At 43.8% G+C, this 19,812-nt stretch overlaps 1 protein-coding gene and 1 non-coding gene across 2 annotated transcripts in view; both read right to left on the reverse strand.

Annotated features, from left to right (window-relative positions):
• The window catches only part of LOC124802913 (prolyl endopeptidase FAP-like), a 760,857-nt gene that overhangs the window by 254,643 nt on the left and 486,402 nt on the right, over nucleotides 1–19,812 (reverse strand). The gene's annotated exons all lie outside the window — the stretch shown is intronic.
• Trnas-gga lies at nucleotides 219–302 on the reverse strand. The gene is given in 2 exon segments: nucleotides 219–253; nucleotides 263–302. It is a non-coding gene; the product is annotated as a tRNA-Ser (tRNA).

Here is a 19,812-nt window from a genome sequence, read left to right on the forward strand (position 1 = left end):
ACCTTTCTTAATCCGAGCACTTCGTTCATAGTTTTCCACTCTTATTGTTCCCTCTTGGTTCTTGTACATATTGTGTAGTGCCCGTCTTTCCTTATAGCTACTCCTATTTTCCTCGGATTTGGCTCTGAGCACTATGGGACTTACCTTCTGAGGTCATCAGTCCCCTAGAACTTAGAACTACTTAAACCTAACTATCCTAAGGACATCACACACATCCATGCCCGAGGCAGGATTCGAACCTGCGACCGTAGCGGTCGCGCGGTTCCAGACTGTAACGCCTAGAACCACTCGGCCACTCGGGCCGGCTTTCTCGGGTTTCCAACATCTTGCATCATTTTACATTGTCGAATGCCTTTTCCAAGTAGACAAAACCGATGAACGTGTCTTGATTTTTCTTTAGTGTTGCTTCCACCATCAACTGCAACGTCAGACCAGCTTGCCTGATGTTTTACCTTTCCTAGAGCCAGACTGATCGTCATCTTAGACATACTCAATTTCCTTTTCCATTCTTCTGTATATAATTCTGATCAGCAACAGGGACGCAGGAGCTGTTAGCCCGATTGTGCGATAGTTCTCGCACTTGTCGGCTCTCGCAGTCTTGAGAATCTCGTGGATGATATTTTTCCGAAAGTGAGATGGTATATCGCCAGTCTCATGCATTCTAGACACCAACGTGAATAGACGTTTTGTTGCCACTTCCCGTAACGATTTTCCATACGAATCAATTATGTGGCGTGTCAGTAGGCTCTGCTCCACTAAAATGCTTTTGTTGTTCAAATGTGTGTGAGTTCCTAAGGGACCAAACAACTGAGGTCACTAGACTTACACACTTAAACAACACACACACCCATGACCGAGGGAGGACTCGAACCACCGGCGGGAGGTGTCGCGCAATCCGTGACATGGCGGCTCAAACCGCGCGGCCACACCGCGCAGCGCTTTTGTTCCGTCTGAAGTTACAAGCTATATTTGTGCCTTGTGTCAAACGCCGGATCACTTGACACATCAGTGCATTTGGCACCCTGTCTTAAGACGTCCTCACACGGGACGAGGCAGCTAACGTTCATACGTGACAGCCAATCATACGTGGGGCAGCGAAGTCGGCACATGGGACGAGTTGGTTAACGTGATTTGCGCTCTAAGCGCTCTACAGCGTCCGTAGTCGACCTTATTTGGCTCGCAAACCACAAAGATACATTACGAAAATGGACGCACCGAAGACAGCTGTGTTACCTCTGGTAGCGATTGTCGAAGAAGAGCGGAGAAAATCACGAAAAAGATTCTGGACACGTCGATGGCTTCAACAGTGAACTGGTGGTTGAGAAACACTGAATAATGCTGTACAACGATCTCAGATACATACTAGTAGAAGTTATTCGTTAATTCAGTTAAATTTTCATCGAATTTTCTAATATAATGTACTAAAGGTATTGTCTCTAATGATACTTCGCGCTTACATAATATAGTCTGAAGTGACAAAAGTCATGGGGTAGCAATATGCACATATATAGATGGCTGTAGTATCGTGTACACGTGTAAAAAAGGCCAGTACATTGGCGGAGTGTCATTTGTACTCAGGTGTTTATGTGAAAAGGTTTCCGACGGTAATTAACATACTTTGAACGCAGAATGATAGCTAGAGTTAGACACATGTGACATTCCGTTTCGGAAAACCTTAGGAAATTCAATATTCCGATATCCAGAGCGTCAAGAGCGTGGCGAGGATACCATATTTCAGGCATTACCTGTCTTCAGGGACAACGCAGTGGCCGGTGGCTTTCACTTAACAACCGACACAGCGACGTTTGCATTGAATTGTCAGTGCTAACAGACAAGCAACACTGCGCAAAATAACCGCAGAAATCAATGTGGGTTGTACGCCGAACGTATCCGCTAGGACAGTGTGGCAAAAATTCACGTTAATCAGCTATGGCAGCAGACGACCGACGAGAGTACCTTTGCTAACAGCACGACATCGCCTGCAGCGCCTCTCTTGGACCCTCGCGACCATGTCGTTTGTGCCCTAGACAACTGCAGAACCGTGTCCTGGTCAGATGAATCCCGATTTCAGCTGGTAAGAGCTGATGGTGGGGTTCGAGTGTGGCACAGACCCCACGAAGCAACGGACCAAAGCTGTCAAAATTGCACTGTGGAAAATGGTGCTGGCTCGATAATGGTGTGGGCTGTGTTTACTTGAAATAGACTGGATGCTCTGGTCCCACTGAACTAATTATTCACTGTAAATGGTTATGATCGGCTACTTGGAGACCAAACAACGATGGAATATTTACGGACGAATATGCATCACGCCACCAGGCCACAGGCTGTTCACGACTGGTTTGAAGCACAGCCACACAGATCGCCCGTCATGAACATTTATGGAATATAGTCGAGAGGTTAGTTCGTGCTCAAAACTCTGCACCAGCAACAGTTTCGAAACTATAGACGGCTGTACGAGCAGCCTGGCTCAATATTTCTGCGAGGGACTTCGAAAGACTTCCTGAGTACATCCAGCAAATTGCACTCAAGGATGTAGATCCATTGCCCATCGAGGGGTAACAGTTAAATGTGGATGCACAACAACGCTCGGCCTCCGGCGGAAATATAGTGTTATTGAGTATGGAGGTCATAGGACATTGGGAGGGGGGGGGGGGGGCTGGGGATAAGTGTAGGTAGGTGGGAACTGGGTCGGCCGGGGAGCATTTGCGACAAATAATGCGTTAGATTGACGCAGTGGTCCACGCCAATCCCCAGGAACAAGGAGATTCAGGGTTCGAGTCCCGATTAGCCAGACATTTTCACCGGTCGCCGCTGACTGCGCATAAAGTTCCGATGCAGGTGATATCATTAGTTTTCTTGCTTTCCGTTCTCTTTTGACCCGTTCACCTCTAGTTTACATAATTTGTGTCACAGCTGCAGATTTCGCGTATTGGCTAATTTTTCGGACATGTCTGAACAGACATGACGCTTTCATACAAACTTAATTATGTATATAGACAGTTCATGGATTCTGGGAATCAAGAATCTTGACGTATTTTGCCTGTTATCGATATCAATACTGCCAAGATATCGGTTCCGGAATTCCAAAACCTTCGAGAACGACAGTGAAAATTATTTTTTTCATGTTATATAATTACATATTAACGATTTTCGAATTTTTTATGTTAGGTGTACTGCGAAATCTCACTTCTTGTGAAATTTTATGATTCTAGACCAACGGGAAGTACCCTATAGGCTTTGATGAGTGAATTTGTGAGAATCAAAATCCGCTTACGGGAAAAAATCGCAACATTAAAAAATAATTTAGAGTAAAGTAATTTCCGGAATACACTTGTGCAGGTAACATATTTAAGTAAATAACATGGCAAGATCACAGGTAAACGTAAATGCGAGATAAGCCATTAGAAACGTGAGCTGCTGGTACATTAATAACCCATGTACCTGCCAGAATGTTGAATGCAAGCATGGAAACATGCATGAATCGTGCTGTACAGGTGCCGGATGTAAGTTTGGGGGATTGAGTTCTGTGCTTGTCGCACTTCGTTGGACAATACAGGAACGATTAATGATGGTTGTGGATGACGCTGCAGTGTACTGTGAAACCTCGCTTCTTGCGAAATTTTATGATTCTAGACCAACGGGAAGTACCCTATATGCTTTGATGAGTGAATCTGTGAGAATCAAAATCCGCTCACAGAAAAAAATCGCAACAGAAAAAAATAATTACTGTAGAGTAAAGTAATTTCGGGAATACACTTGTGCAGGTAACATAGTCAAGTAATTAACATCACAAGATCACAGATAAACGTAAATGCGAGATAAGCCATTACAAACGTGAGCTGCTGGTACATTAATAACCGGTGTAACTGCCAGAATGTTGAGTGCAAGCATGGAAACGTCCATGAACTGTGCTGTACAATTGCCGGATATAAGTTTGGGGGATTGATTGGTTGGTTGGTTGTTTGGGGGAAGAGACCAAACTGCGAGGTCATCGGTCTCATCGGATTAGGGAAGGATGGGGAAGGAAGTCAGCCGTGCCCTTTCAAAGGAACCATCCCGGCATTTGCCTGGAGCGATTGAGGGAAATCACGAAAACCTAAATCAGGACGGCCGGACGCGGGATTGAACCGTCGTCCTCCCGAATGCGAGTCCAGTGTGCTAACCACTCGGCCACCTCGCTCGGTTTGGGGGATTGAGTTCTGTGCTTGTCGCACTTCGTTGGACAATACAGGGGCGATTAATGATGGTTGTGGATGACGCTGCAGTTGTTGTCCGATGATGTCCCATAGTCATAAGTGCTGGATAAGAGACATATCTGGTGATCGAGCAGGCCAAGGCAACATGTCGGTCCTCTATAGAGCATGCTGGGTTACAACAGCATTACATGTTATCTTGTGGGCAAACACTACCTGGAGTGCTGTTCAAGAATGGCACCACAACTTGTCGAATCACCAGACTGAAGCACAGGTTTGCACTCAGGGTGCGTGGATAACCATGAGAGTGATGTCATACGAAGTCGCACCCCAGACCATAATTCTAAGTGCAGGTCCACTGTGCCTATCATGCAGACAGGCTTGTTGCAGGCCCTCGACTGGTCTCCTTCTAACCAAAATGTGGCAATCACTGGCACCAGCTTTCATCAGAAAACAGAACAAAAAAATGTTCAAATGTGTGTGAAATCTTATGGGACTGCTAACATCATTAGTCCCTAAGCTTACACACTACTTAACCTAAATTACGCTAAGGACAAACACACACACCCATGCTCGAGGGAGGACTCGAACCTCCGTCGGGACCAGCCGCACAGTCCATGACTGCAGCGCCTAAGACCGCTCGGCAAATCCCGCGCCAAAAAAAAAAAAAGCACAGAACAGATCTCAGCTCTGACACCACTGAAGTCAAATGGAGATGGTCTGATACAATAGAATGCGCGCTACAAAGCATCTGGTTCGGAGCTTTCCTTGCAGTAACGGATTTGCAACAGTTCGTTGTGTCACTATGGTGCCAACTGCTGCTCACATTGCTGTTGTAGGTGTTGTGTGATGCGCCAGAGACATATGCCGAACAAGATGGTCTTCCTCCTCGGCAGTACCACGTGATCATCCGTCGTCTTGCGACCGTAGATTCTCGTGGCTACTGCTGTCGGCAGTCACATTTAGTGCCTACGTTGTACATCTACATCCATACTCCGCAAACCACCCGACGGTGTGTGGCGGAGGGTACTTTGAGTACCTCTATCGGTTCTCCCTTCTATTCCAGTCCCGTATTGTTCGTGGAAACAAAGACTGTCGGTATGCCTCTGTGTGGGCTTTAATTTCTCGGATTTTATCCTCATGGTCTCTTCGCGAGATATACGTAGGAGGGAGCAATATGGTGCTTGACTCCTCGGTGAAGGTATGGTCTCGAAACTTCAACAAAAGCCCGTACCGAGCTACTGAGCGTCTCTCCTGCAGAGTCTTCCACTGGAGTTTATCTGCCATCTCCGTAACGCTATCGCGATTACTACATGGTCCTGTAACGAAGCGCGCTTCTCTCCGTTGGATCTTCTCTAACTCTTCTATCAACCCTATCTGGTACGGATCACACACTGGTGAGCAATATTCAAGCAGTGGGCGGACGAGTGTACTGTAACCTACTTCCTTTGCTTTCGGATTGCATTTCCTTAGAATTCTTCTAATGAATCTCAGTCTGGCATCTGCTTTACCGACGATCAACTTCATATGATCATTCCCTTTTAAATCACTCCTAATGCCTACCCCCAGATGCTTTATGGAATTAACTGCTTCCAGTTGCTGACCTGCTATATTGTAGCTAAATCATAAGGGATCTTTCTTTCTATGTATTCGCAGCACATTACACTTGTCTACATTGAGATTCAATTGCCATTCCCTGCACCATGCGTCAATTCGTTGCTGATCCTCCTGCATTTCAGTACAATTTTCCATTGTTACAACCTCTCGATATACTACAGCATCATCCACAAAAAGTCTCAGTGAACTTCCGATGTTATCCGCAAGGTCATTTATGTATATTGCGAATAGCAACGCTCCTACGACACTCCCCTGCGACACACCTGAAATGACTCTTACTTCGGAAGACTTCTCTCCACTGAGAATGACATGCTGCGTTCTGTTATCTAGGAACTCTTCAATCCAATCACACAATTGGTCTGATAGTCCATATGCTCTTACTTTGTTCATTAAACGACTGTGGGGAACTGTATTGAACGCCTTGTGGAAGTCAAGAAACACGGCATCTACCTGGGAAAGCTTGTCTATGGCCCTCTGAGTCTCGTGGACGAATAGCGCGAGCTTGGTTTCACACGACCGTCTTTTTCTAAACTCATGCTGATTCCTACAGAGTAGATTTCTAGTCTCCAGAAAAGTTATTATACTCGGACATAATACGTGTTCCAAAATTCTACAACTGATCGACGTTAGTCTTTCTCGAATAACGCAGAAGGAACATCCAGCTTCTCGTAGTCCTATTGCATGACCTCGCTCAAACTCAGTGAGATGTTGGTAATGGTGTCTTTGTCGTCTTAAAAGAATTCTTGACTAACATCGACTCACCACGTCCAACCTGAAAGGTAGCTAACGCTCCTGACCGTTAAAGCGTTTACTTAAAGCAAATCTAATTTTCATCCTCGTAATAGCGCTATTAACGCCACTCTCATGCGACTGGCACGAAATCTGAATGGTCATCATGTTTCAGATATAGAAATTCGCCTACCAACTTGCTTCTGTTTCTCCTAACTCCATCTTCGTGTTGCGATTTCTTTCTCCATCAGCGTATATGACGTAAATTGCCGTATTTTTTGATTATTTACATTTACTACACCGCAAAGAGGCCGCAGACCTTAGTATGAGATATAAATTTCAACTCGATACGTCTTCCCGTTCCCGATAAAATGGGTTTCGAACAGTTGGATGCACAGACAGTCAGAGGGACAATAAAATGGTCCTGTAAGGTTTCTGTTTTTACCGAGTGTCGTACGGAAGCATAAAAATACTAAACATGCTGGCTAGATTTATTACTTCGAAATAGGCGGAAAGCTTGTATTTTATTTATTTCTTCTATCGTAAATACATTCAAATTATGAAAAATCTGGGTTTCAGTCTAATATTGTCCCTCTACTTGTGATATTGTGTCTCGCTGTCGAATATGCTGAATAAAATTGTGTTAGGTGGAGAAATGCGTTGGTATAACTGAAACAGAATAACAATAATTCTCTCCTGTCAGATAGTACTAGCGTTTAAAGCGGAGCTTACATCCGAGTGACGTATAGTGGCAAAATTTTAATCACCGCAGAGAGAGATTTGGTGTTGTATTGCACGTTTATTATCTGTTACATCAATCTGAGCGGTGATGAACGATTTTTAAAATCGGTGTCGGTTGTATACTGTTCTGCTGTCTCTTAATTGGAATCCTGTATCAAAAGTATTATAAAAATTCCAGCGCGAATGGCATTCGTACTAATTTAGCGAAACATATTGTCATGCAGAAATTATTATAGAAAAGAAAAAAAGTAGTAGGGCGGACAGATACGGGAACACTGAGCTACACAATTCATTATCAGTTATGTAAATGGCGGCCAGCGCTTTAACAGGAATGAAGTACGTTAGTGTAATGAACGATTAAAGGGCTCACTCTTTGAATTCTGACGTAGGTAAGCCTGATTTGTACAGACGTGGCCAAATCATTAGAACGAAGTTTCATTTTCATAATTTATTGACTCAATCATGTATTACACAAACCAGTTTTAAATATCTGTGTTTCAATACTTTTTACGCCAGTCTTTAGACAGGATGAGGGATGATACACCTCCGCGCCCCTTTTATTAGGACTTGATATGTGTTCTGACGTCATCGTCCTTAAACCAGGTTTGATGAGCCTTAGAAGAGAGCTCATTTGATGGTGTTATTGTGGTCTTTCTCAACTTTTTCTCGACAAATACCCACACAAATCTTGAATTGTAACAGTTTCCTGGATATTTCCAGGCCAGTCAAGTACATCTTTGCTCTTCGGGTGAAAAAATCCACAACTTTTTTCTAGCTTGCAAACAACATAATCCTGAATAAAGATGCAGTATTCTTCCATATATCTCTGGTCCATTTTCGGCATCAAGAAGTTTTCAAGAGTTTTAAGTTCTGATCGTATCTGACAGTCTCTTCAACGGTGTGTATTTCTCAATGACCATGCCATGCTACCATACTCCGCACCATCATAGTCGTAGTATCTTACACGGTTTGCTATATGCAGTCGACCATGGTGGCCTTCGCTCACTTCATCTCATATCTTCGTCGATCTATTCTCTAATTTAGAACATATGTTCGTCAATGAAACATATCTGACAGGAGCAATAAAACAGTACACTAATGACTGGTGCTTTACAGTACTGAAAACAATGGCAAGAATATTTGTACTTTGGGTACTCAAAAAAGTAGCTCGTGGAAGTTAGCAAGTTATGATTTATACCTCTGAAATATTACATATCTTCTTCTTCTATTGAGATGACCAGTTTTCACACCTCTTGGTCCACCGACGTCTCCTGGAAATGTTGGAAGCCGTAATATTTCAAACCTATGTTGAACAGCTGGGAGACATGTTAATACAAATCCTACGTCAGTACTTGTAAGTTTTCAATTACTGAGTATGAAATTCTTAAAATTTCTCGCTGTTCTAGGCGTTCACATTTGTTTGCTAGACGCTCAGCGTTTATTTGGACACAATTTTCAAGCTTTCTAATTCGGTTCATTGATCTTGTCAAATAACTAATTTTTGGGCTATTGCTTCTTGTGTATAACTCTTTTCAGCAAGTAAAGTTTTTAAAATGGGTATTTTTCTCTGAGAGAGGTCACAGTTCTTTCTTGTAACTTCAGTCACAATGTTATGGGACACTGTTGTCTCCTCAAACAAGAAAATAGATACAACTATTCGAATACCTTTTTCTTGAAATGTATTACGCATAGTAATTTAATGAACTGGAGTATCAAATAACAAAAACACAAACATTATGAATAAACGACAGTCAGACTTAGCGGCAAAATTCATCTGACGAATACTTGCACATTTTCTTTCATTTATTATTCAATTTTGCCAACTGTTGTCGAGAAAATAATCCCAGAAGTATACATATCAAGTACTATGTTAGGTGTCTTTCAGCTTAAATTGGAATTTGTTCCAACGATTTGGCCGTGTCTATAGAATTGTAGTGCAGCTACAAGCTCCGCACTGGTCGTCAGATGAAAAAAACCTTTCTTTGTCATTAGGAGAAGTAGGAAAAACAGTGCCGTAAATACTAAAGTAAAGCAAAAAGTCACTGATTATTTGATATAGTTCCTTGTTTCTTTTATTAAAATTTCCTTTGTTGTTGTTTGATTTCTTCTCTCCTAATGGGCGACACGGGAATGTCTACATACTAAGTTTCGCTCCGAAGCCGGAAAAAACTGAAAAAGCTAAGAAACAGATTTTAGGTTTAAAAAGAATAAAACATTTTCCAGTGAACCAGAGGGCTACACGGTCTTTCGTGGCTTCAGTTTTACCACTATTGGTTCCCTCTTCTGAATACTGTACCATAATTTCTTCTTCCTTCTTGTTTGTTTAGTTAGTTACGTGTTCCATTGATCAATCTCACGGTAACCGTTACGATATGGAACGTGCCAAACCACAAGGCAGCTTACTGCAGGTATTATTTTGGGAAATACAACTATTCAACTTTTCTTCTTTTAGCTTGTGTTATTTTCAGAGTTTCACCAGCAGAGTTGCGGTTGTTATAGTCTATGATAGTCTGAGGATGGTCTGCGTCGTAATGGTGATAAATAAATTCTAGGCTTACGTGTTTTGTAACTTTATGTAATTCTGAGATTACACGTTTTCACAGCCTTAGGTATCTCGGAGAATTTATATGATACACTCTTCTGTAAATTCCATAACTTGCGTTACAAAAAATAAACGGTAGTTGCAGCTTTTCAAAATAAACTCCCATTTCGGTCGAAGACAGTAATTAACAACGAAATAATTGAACGGATGTCGCAGTATAAATATCTGGGCTATGATGTAAGTTATGATTATGATAATGATAGAGTAGAAATGTAACAAAAATTCCTCGTAATATGTGGGACGATAAATAAACACTTAACTACAAAACCCAAGAAGATACAAAAGTCAAATTTTATAAAACTATGTTCATATCATCGGTTCTCGGAGGTGAGAATTGGATGAAGAATGAGTTAAATAAAACACTTTTTAATATAACACATTTTTAAAACGGACTAAAAAGCATGAAGTAATTTCTCTTAGCCACATTCAGATTCATAACGCTATACAGATAGTATTGCAAATTTGTATTTGTGAATTTTTAATAGAATATACTTTCAGAATTGCAAACGAAGAATGTGGGGCGCTTGCAATAGATAATAGCAAGGCAGTGAAGCTTTTCATGCATGAGTTATGTATTGTATGCACCCCAAGTTTTTCGTTTTAAGTTTTACAAGTATTCCCTTAACTATTAAAGATTCACAGGCAGAAATTTTCACGACTGTCTGTATGGGGTTAGGAATCTGTCTGGAGACAGGATAAATTATATTCTACTTTTTAGACCGTTTTAAAAACGCGATATATTAAAAAAATTATTATTTGAATAATTATTTTCTGATTTTTAATCTTGTGTGTGTCATATTTTTCAATCTATTTCAAACATTTTGACGAGATTATAGCAAAAAAATGTAGCAAATTTCAGGATTGTTCAGTTACTCTTCACATGAGTCAACCAATACATTGCTTCCTCTTACGATTATATCATGAAAAGACCTTGAAGGAAAAAATGAGAGAGGATCTAACTCATGGGGACTTACCAGCAACCATTCTTGTCAGGAATATTCGCAAGTGGAACAGGAAAAGGGAGGAGTAGCCATAAACTTTTTGAAGGAAAACAGGCGGATGCCTAACGTTCATATATAAATCGACGGCATCGACGATGCTGTTATGTAATGTGTGAGGTTTACGTTGTAGATGTTGTTTCTGTTGTGATATGACAGTCATGGTCTGTATACATAAGGATGCAAATAAAACTACATGCAACAATTTCTGTGTTAAAGATTTTGTTTTGCATTTATTTGTCTGTTATCTAATAATATTGCCAAGAAATAAAACACAGTGGTTGGTGAAATACAACCTTGTAGACAATTTTTGTTGTTGATAGTGTTCTACATCTTTCCTGAATGCATAATGATATATGCGTCCACCTTTGAAACACAATAGAATAACGGCTATGTGTGACATGGAAGCGACAAGTCCTTGGTAGATTTCGGGAAGTATGTGGCCCAAGATGTCAACGCATCGGTCAAGCAATCGGTGTTTTGTGGGCGCGGACCTGGTGTCCGATAGCGTATGCCTGGATGACGGCGTGTCCCGGGTCGACCATTGACCTAAATTAATAAGCTGGGTTACTCAACCGACCAGGCGACACATTCCCATTCATCCAAGGACCAGTCCCGATGGCTCTGCGCTCAATGCAATCGTAGTTGAAGTCAACATGGGAACATTTAGAATTCACTTGCTGCCGAGCCTTATGTTCAACAATGAGTGCTGAACGGTGAGCTCTGGAGTACTTGTGCCTCTACCAGCATTGAACTCTGTCGTCATATCTGCTACAGATAGCCGCCTTATCCCGCTCTCCAGCTTTCACGTTCTGTGGGGGCGTCCGACACTTTGTCATCTACTAGTCTCAAAGCTGCTTATGTCCATAGATTCCCCGATTGTGTTTTGTGTCGTCGCTAGAATGGATCTCCATTCGACTCTAATCATCTTACATACACTACTGGCCTTTAAAACTGCTACACCAAGAAGAAATGCAAATGAGAAACGGGTATTCATTGGACTAATATATTATACTAGAACTGACATGTGATTACATTTTCACGCAATCTGGGTGCATAGATCCTGAGAAATCAGTACCCAGAACAACCACCCCTTGATGCGCCTGGGATTGAGTCAAACAGAGCTAGGATGGCGTGTACAGGTACAGCTGTCCATGAAGCTTCAACACGATACCACAGTTCATCAAGAGTAGTGACTAGCGTATTGTGAAGAGCCAGTTGCTTGGGCACCATGGACCAGACGTTTTCAGATGGTGAGAGATCTCGAGAATGTGCTGGCCAGGGCAGCAGTCGAACGTTTCCTGTATCCAGAAATGCCCGTACAGGACCTGCAACATGCGGTCGGGCATTATCCTACTGAAATGTAGGGCTTCGTGGGGATCGAATGAAGGGTAGAGCCACGGGTCGTAACACATCTGAAATGTAACGTCCACTGTTCAAAGTGCCGTCAGTGCGAACAAGAGGTGACCGAGACGTGTAAGCAATGGCACCCCATACCATCACGCCGGGTGATACGCCAGTATGTCGATGACGAATACACGCTTCCGATGTGCGTTCACCACGCTGTCGCCAAACACAGATGCGACCATTATTATGCTGTAAATAGCACCTGGATTCATCCAAAAAAATGTCATTTTGCCATTCGTGCACCCAGGTTCGTCGTTGAGTACACCATCGCAGGCGCTCCTGTCTGTGATGCAGCGTCAAGGGTAACCGCAGCCATCGTCTCCGAGCTGATAGTCCATGCTGCTGCAAACGTCGTCGAACTGTTCGTGCAGATGGTTGTTGTCTTGCAAACGTCCCCATCTGTTGACTCAGGGTTCGAGACGTGGCTGCACGATCCGTTACAGCCATGCGGATAAGATGCCTATCATCTCGACTGATAATGATACGAGGCCGTTGGGATCCAGCACGGCATTCCGTATTACGCTCCTGAAACCACGGATTCCACATTGTGCTAATAGTCATTGGATCTCGACTAACGCGAGCAGCAGTGTCGCGATACGATAAACCGCAATCACGATAGGCTACAATCCAACCTTTATCAAAGTCGGAAACGTGATGGTACGCATTTCTCCTCCTTACACGAGGCATCACAACAACGTTCCACCAGACAACGCCGGTCAACTGCTGTTTGTGTATGAGAAATAGGTTGGAAACTTTTCTCATGTCAGCACGTTGTAGGTGTCGCCACCGGCACCAACCTTGTGTGAATGCTTTGAAAAGCTAATCATTTGCATATCATAGCATCTTCTTCCTGTCGGTTAAATTTTGTGTGTGTAGCCCGTCACCTTCGTGGTGTAGAAATTTTAATGGCCAGTAGTGTACTTTTCTTATTGCATCATGTGGCTGCAAAGCCACCAGGAGGCATTTAGTCTCACTAGGAGCAGTGGTCATAATATTTTGGCGGATTTATTCCACTACCTCAAATAAATATATAAATAAATAAATAAAAGATTGTAGTCGGACACAAGTTAGCTATGTCACTTCCCTTAGAGGCCATCTGCGGACTCTGTCTAAAGTCTTCAAGGAATCTATGAACAGCATGCGTGTTTCTGCCTTCCCTATATACACTGCGCAACACGATTGAAGGATCACTTTTCCGAAACCCCGTAATTGTCTCTCTTTGCAATATGTAAGTTTGAAATATGGGACAAAGGTGCCTACTGCTTCCCCCTGTAATGATGCAAATACGAGGGCTGGAAAATAAATAGTGGCAACTATTTATTCACAACCGATACAAAAGAGTTACATGTTTGCACCTGTTATTGTCCTTCAAAGTAGTCACCAGCGTTGTGTAGAACCCGTTGCCAGCGATGTGGAAGGCGTTGTATACCGTTAGCAGAGCCTGTTGTGTTGAATGGAGCCGTGTACTGCCTGTCGAACAGGCAGTTCTGAAACGAATGCCACGAAGTGGTTCCTACATCTACTCAATCAGATCAAAGTCACAAGGACGTAAGTCCGGGGAGTATGGTGGATGGTACAGTATTTCCCAGTCCTATCGACAGAACAGAGCAGCCACAGCTTGCGCTGTATCCGCCCGCGCATTGTCGTGCAAAATGATGGGTGGGTTGCACAGAAAGTGTCGCCGCTTCTTTCGCAAAGCTGGTCGCAGGTGATGTTCCAGAAACGAACAGTAATACTGTGTTTTGACGGTCTGCCGTGGAGGAACGTAATGCATTAGGATAACAACATCATAGTCGTACACGGGAATCACCATAGCTTTAGACCGCTCCATTCGCACCATCAACAGAAAAGGCTCTGCTAACGGTATATTACGCCTTCCACATCGCTGGCAACGCGTTCTACACAATGCTGGTGACTACTTTGAAGGACAGTAACAGGTGCAAACATGTAACTCTTTTGTATCGATTGTGAATAAATAGTTGCCACTATTAAAGTTCCAACTCTCGTATGTAGTGCCCTGTGACGTGACGTCACCCCCGCGCTCGACAACGCTTCACATAGCACGGTGTTGACAAATGCGACAGGAAACAGAGCTCAGAAGTTCAAGTGCGGTGTAAGGTGGGTTAGTAATGTCAAATTTAAAATAAATATCACCACATTTCTGCCCAACGCCACCGTGGACGTGCTACGCAATGAGAAAGTGGTAGGTGATCACAGTCCCTCTTACCCGTATTTCATCCCTCGTTTCGACGCCTCTGCAATGGAGGTCACAATCGCGACGGCCAGCCCTGAAATAACGCCACTTTCTCACGACTTGTCGAGGAAAACCTTTCAGACGCATCACAGCTTTGGATAAGCACGAAAAGACCTTAGGGGTGGCATAAAGGACGTCAGTGCGATGTGTATCAGGACGACGTCCTCGACAATCTTTGACACAGCTGACACCCCGATGGTTTCAGCCCTTCTCTAAGTACATTGTACGGCTGCATCCCCATTGAAAGTGATCGCACCATTTGGAGCGCAGCGCGATAGCTGGGGACTATTCGACGAAATCTGAACGTGATCTGCAGCAGAAAATGGTGCCCATGTATTTCCAGCCCTCCTGTTTCGCGCCCTCCTGTGACGATGTGACAGCATGGGGTGACATTAACACATGCGTGAATCAAACAACGAAGGATCCCTCTAAGATCCCAAAACTCAGCAACACCCTCGGTGGCTGAAGCCGACCTTTACGGAAAATCTTAAAAATATTTCTTCACAGAGACAACCTGCAAAATACAAGTGGTTCCAGCCGCCTGCATGCAGGCAGGGGTTGCCTGCCTGCAGGCACCGAGGACTACTTCACTGGTTGTCCCTGCACACGTTTATTTTTAAAATTCTCAGTCAAGATGAGTGAGTGCCATCCAGGGCGTTGTAGAACTGGGAGGCCTGCAAAAGCATAAGCACAATTTACTGGTTTGGATGGTGTTGAAATCCATGTTCAATGTGGTTGCAGCCCCACAGTGTTCTTAGGGAGGGGTTCAAATGTTCGGGGTGTCAGCAGTGTCAAATGTTGTCGAGAAAAACTTCTTGGTACTCACCGCACTTTCGTTCTCTCCCGAGAAATGTGCGGGTATAAACGCCCAAGGAAAGGGTGGTTTCACTTACGCCATTTATACCACTCCTGACGCCCTTCTCGTGTCGACTCTGAGCTGCGGTGGGTCTGAAATGTTTTCCTCGACCACCCAAAAGAAAACAGCGTGATTCCAACTCCGGGCGTCGTGGTTGTGACTTCCATAGAAAAGGTGCCAAAACAAGGGATGAAGTGCGGGTAAGGGGGGGGGGGGGGGGCTGTGACGACGTTCCCACCGCTTGACACGCCCTCTGTGTCGCTGGGCAGAACTGGGGATAAATTTGGTGCCATTGTGACATCATTCTTGCTGAACATGCTGTTTGGAGAGTTGTCCAGCTCGGGGGTGACGTCACGCTGCACGAAGCCACACTTTTGTACCAACACAAATTGGGTCGCAATGGGAGACAATTGCAGGCTTTAAAAAGTGATAAAAGTGATTCTTTGATTGTGTTGTCCAGTGTAGATATTGTATTTTCTCTTTTTTATAAAATATCTTAAGATCAAATCGTTGATGATCTAGAAAAAAGGAACATTTGTTTTAATGTCCTCTTGACAATTAGGTCACGAAACACGGAGAGCAAAATTACATTGGGGAAAGAAATCTGCTGTGCCTTTTCAAAACATCCACCTGGCATTTGACTTATTAGATATATGGAAAATATCCTAAATGTGGACTGTCAGATGGGGATCTGAACCGCCGTCGCCCTGATTGTGGATCCAGTACTAATCACTGCACCACTTCTCTCGGCAGTACTGCCCGGAAGCCAGAGTTTTCTGCAAAGACTATATTCGTGTATTCCAAATTTCTCAACCTGGCCTTACAAAGTATGCGTACCAACGATATTAGTCGGTATCCCCTGAGTATCACCTGAATATGGAATAGATGGGCTGAAGAGGGATATACTGACGCCAAGCAGGACATCAACGGCCCACGCAACTAGTAACGGAGAGGGCAGACACTGTTCGCTCGGTCGTGCAAGTTGATACAGCCGTGTCACATATGGCGGTCGGTCCGCCATCTTGTGTTGTGTGATAAAGTTTACATGTACGTCCAAGCAATTTGTGCAGTGAATTACGTTGGCAATCATAAATACAATGTGCAATAATGTAATGTTAATAAACAGCTCCGCCACTACACCAGTGATGCAAGTGAAGCAGCAAGATGATGAAATCGTAAGTGGTCTACTGTCATATAAAAGCCTTTCACACTGATGGAAATCTATCTGCATCCTATACAGGCTGTGATATCATACATAGTCAACCACAAGGAAGAACACCAGCAGAAGACATCACTAATTTTGATTTCTAGCCATCCACTGCCCTCCTCCTCGCCCTCCCAAATGCCACACCAGCCGTTACAGTAACAAGCAATGGACAAAGAGTTCTAGATTAATCTAGTTTAAGACTGTTTACTTTTAAGTAGCATTTCTCTGTATGTATAACGCCTGAAGATGAACAGAATATGTTCGAAACGCGTTGTATTATGTTAGACTAACATAAAATAAAAAAGTGACAGGTAGAAGAAATAGAAATAAATAATTATCCTACACAGTCACGGTTCACAAGTATAGCCATTATGGCCGAGAATAAGAACGGGGACAAGAATTTGGCGTCCAGACCTCATCGTAGAATATAGGGATAGGAGGCTAGATCGCTCTCTAAAGCAGATCTGATGACAGAGTAAAGAGCTGGCGCAAACACAAGTATTTTGGGACACACCATTCAGCGCACAGTGTTGAACATGGTGTTCCACAGTAGAGGACCCCAACGTGTTACCATGTTGACACAACGACATCGTCAGTTATGATTACAGTGGGCACGGGATCATCGAGACTGGACCGCGGATCAACGGAATCGTGTCACCTGGTCTTATGAATCCCGTCGATGTTCGTGTCCAGATATACCGTCATCCAGGCGAACGGCTGCCCGAAACATGTAGCGCGCCACGGACGCAGGCCAATGAGAGCAGTATTATGTAGTGGGGGACATTCAACTGGGTTTCCATGGGACCTGCGGTGTTCATCGAAGGCATCAGGACGGCTACGTGAACATTATTAGGGATCACCTGTAATCCCTAATACTTGATGTCTTTCTCAACAGCGGTGGCACCTGTAATCCCTTATACTTGATGTCTTTCTCAACAGTGGTGGCATCTTCCAACAGGATAACAGCCCGTGTCACAAGGCCAGAACGGTGTTGCAATGATTTGAGGAGCATGATAGTGAACTCATGTTGATGTCTTTGCCATCAAATACTGCTTATCTGAATCCAATGAAACCCATCTGGGATGCTATCGCGCGCGGGCTACGCGACCACAAACCAACCGCCCGTAAATTACGGCAAGTGTGTCATCTGTGCTTAGCCATCGGTGCCACAAATCTCTGGAAACATATCAGGTACTTGTCTAATCCACGGGACGCAGAATAACTGCTAAACTGCGTCCCACAGGTGGACCAACGTGATTTTTATGTAAGTGGTCATTACGTTTGGCTCATCACTGTACGTCTTATGATAATTAAGTCGAAACCCTCAGCTGCCGACAGATGTTGTTGATATACATCAATGGAGACAGCTGAAAATGTGTGCCCCGACCGGGACTCGAACCCGGGATCTCCTGTTTACATGGCAGACGCTCTATCCATCTGAGCCACCGAGTGCACAGAGGATAGTGCGACTGCAGTGACTTATCCCTTGCACGCTTCCCGCGAGACCCACATTCCCAACTGTCCACAACCTACATTCTTAGAGTTCCTAATATATATTTGCCCCTTCACTCGTTACTCGCGCCAGACTAAGCTGACGAGTCCCGTAAGAGTTAGGGCAAAGTCCGCATTCGCACAGAAGAAGGTCAATGGGCGAGTAGCCTTTAACTATATGAAGATGGTATCTATTCCCGAAAGAACAGATACCATTGATGACCGTGCAGCTACTCTAGAATGAAATGATAATTAAATCGAGACCCTGTTCTTTCGGGAACAGATAGCATCTTCATATAGTTACAGGCTACCCAACCATTGACCTCCTTCTGTGCGAATGCGGACTTTGCCCTAACTCTTACGGGACTCGTCAGCTTAGACTGGCGCGAGTAATGAGTGAATGGGCAAATATCTTTTAGGAACTCTAAGAATGTAGGTTGTGGACAGTAGGGAATGTGGGTCTCGCGGGAAGGGTGCAAGGGATAAGTCCCTGCAGTCGCACTACCCTCTATGCCTTCGGTGGCTCAGATGAAGCAGGAGATCCCGGGTTCGAGTCCCGGTCGGGGCACACATTTTCAGCTGTCCCCATTGATGTATATCAAGTACACCTGCCGGCTGCTAAGGGTTTCGATTGAATTATCATTTCATTCTAGAGTAGCTGCACTGACATCAATGGTATCTGTTCTTTCGGGAACAGATACCACCTTCATATAGCGTAAATCTTAGTTTCGCGAACGACAGTTGCACTTGGTCCTTCTTTCCATTAGTGAACTATGCTCAGTTTGCTTTTGTTATTCGATAACATATTCCGAAGATAGTAGTAGTTACAAGCCACTAACTTTACCAGTATTCATCCGTCAATAGCTACATACAAGGAGAGAGCAAATAATATCATTTCAAACATTTCCATCTCTATAAGTCGTCTCCCTGACTTCGTACCTACACTCACTTTATTACGTAAAGTTCGGTGAAATGAAAATGTTTCGAGACTGGCGCAGCTGTAATGCGGTGCGTACCAGGAGACGTCAGTGAGGCAATAAATCTTATGTGCTATTCTTCCACTGAGCGGCGACGTTATTGAAAAAGAAAAATTGACGATACGGTGAATTCGGCGCTTTCAATTTACGTTTTTATCGATGAACTCGATCACGACCGTTGCTGTAGCTGTTTGCGAAGTTGCTTGGGTCTTCATTCCGGTCCCTTTGTGTACTTACCTTGTATACCATTATGACATCCAGCCTATTTCCTTCTCTCTTTTGTAAATGTGCACAGCAGAAGTTCCGACATGCATTGAACTTCTTAGCTTTTGATTTAGAGTTCTTTGGTTACTTTAAATAATTTAGCTACCTTAGCGCTTGCTTCACATTTCACGCGTTTCCGCTATCAGCAATTATTTTCATTTTACTTACCTGCTGACAACGTCTTGGCAACTAAATTTTCGACAGTACACGGCTCTTCGAGTATACAATTTGTGTGTGAAGCACAAAATACAAGTCTTGCATTCTATTGTGTTTTATGAGGGAAAAATGGTTCAAATGGCTCTGAGCACTATGGGACTCAACTGCTGAGGTCATCAGTCCCCTAGAACTTAGAACTATTTAAACCTAACTAACCTAAGGACATCACACACATCGATGCCCGAGGCAGGATTCGACAGTAGCGGTCGCGCGGTTCCAGACTGCATCGCCTAGAATCGCTCGGCCACATCGGTCGGCGA

The sequence above is a fragment of the Schistocerca piceifrons genome, chromosome 6 (assembly GCF_021461385.2).
Source record: "Schistocerca piceifrons isolate TAMUIC-IGC-003096 chromosome 6, iqSchPice1.1, whole genome shotgun sequence".
NCBI classification, from domain to species: domain Eukaryota; kingdom Metazoa; phylum Arthropoda; class Insecta; order Orthoptera; family Acrididae; genus Schistocerca; species Schistocerca piceifrons.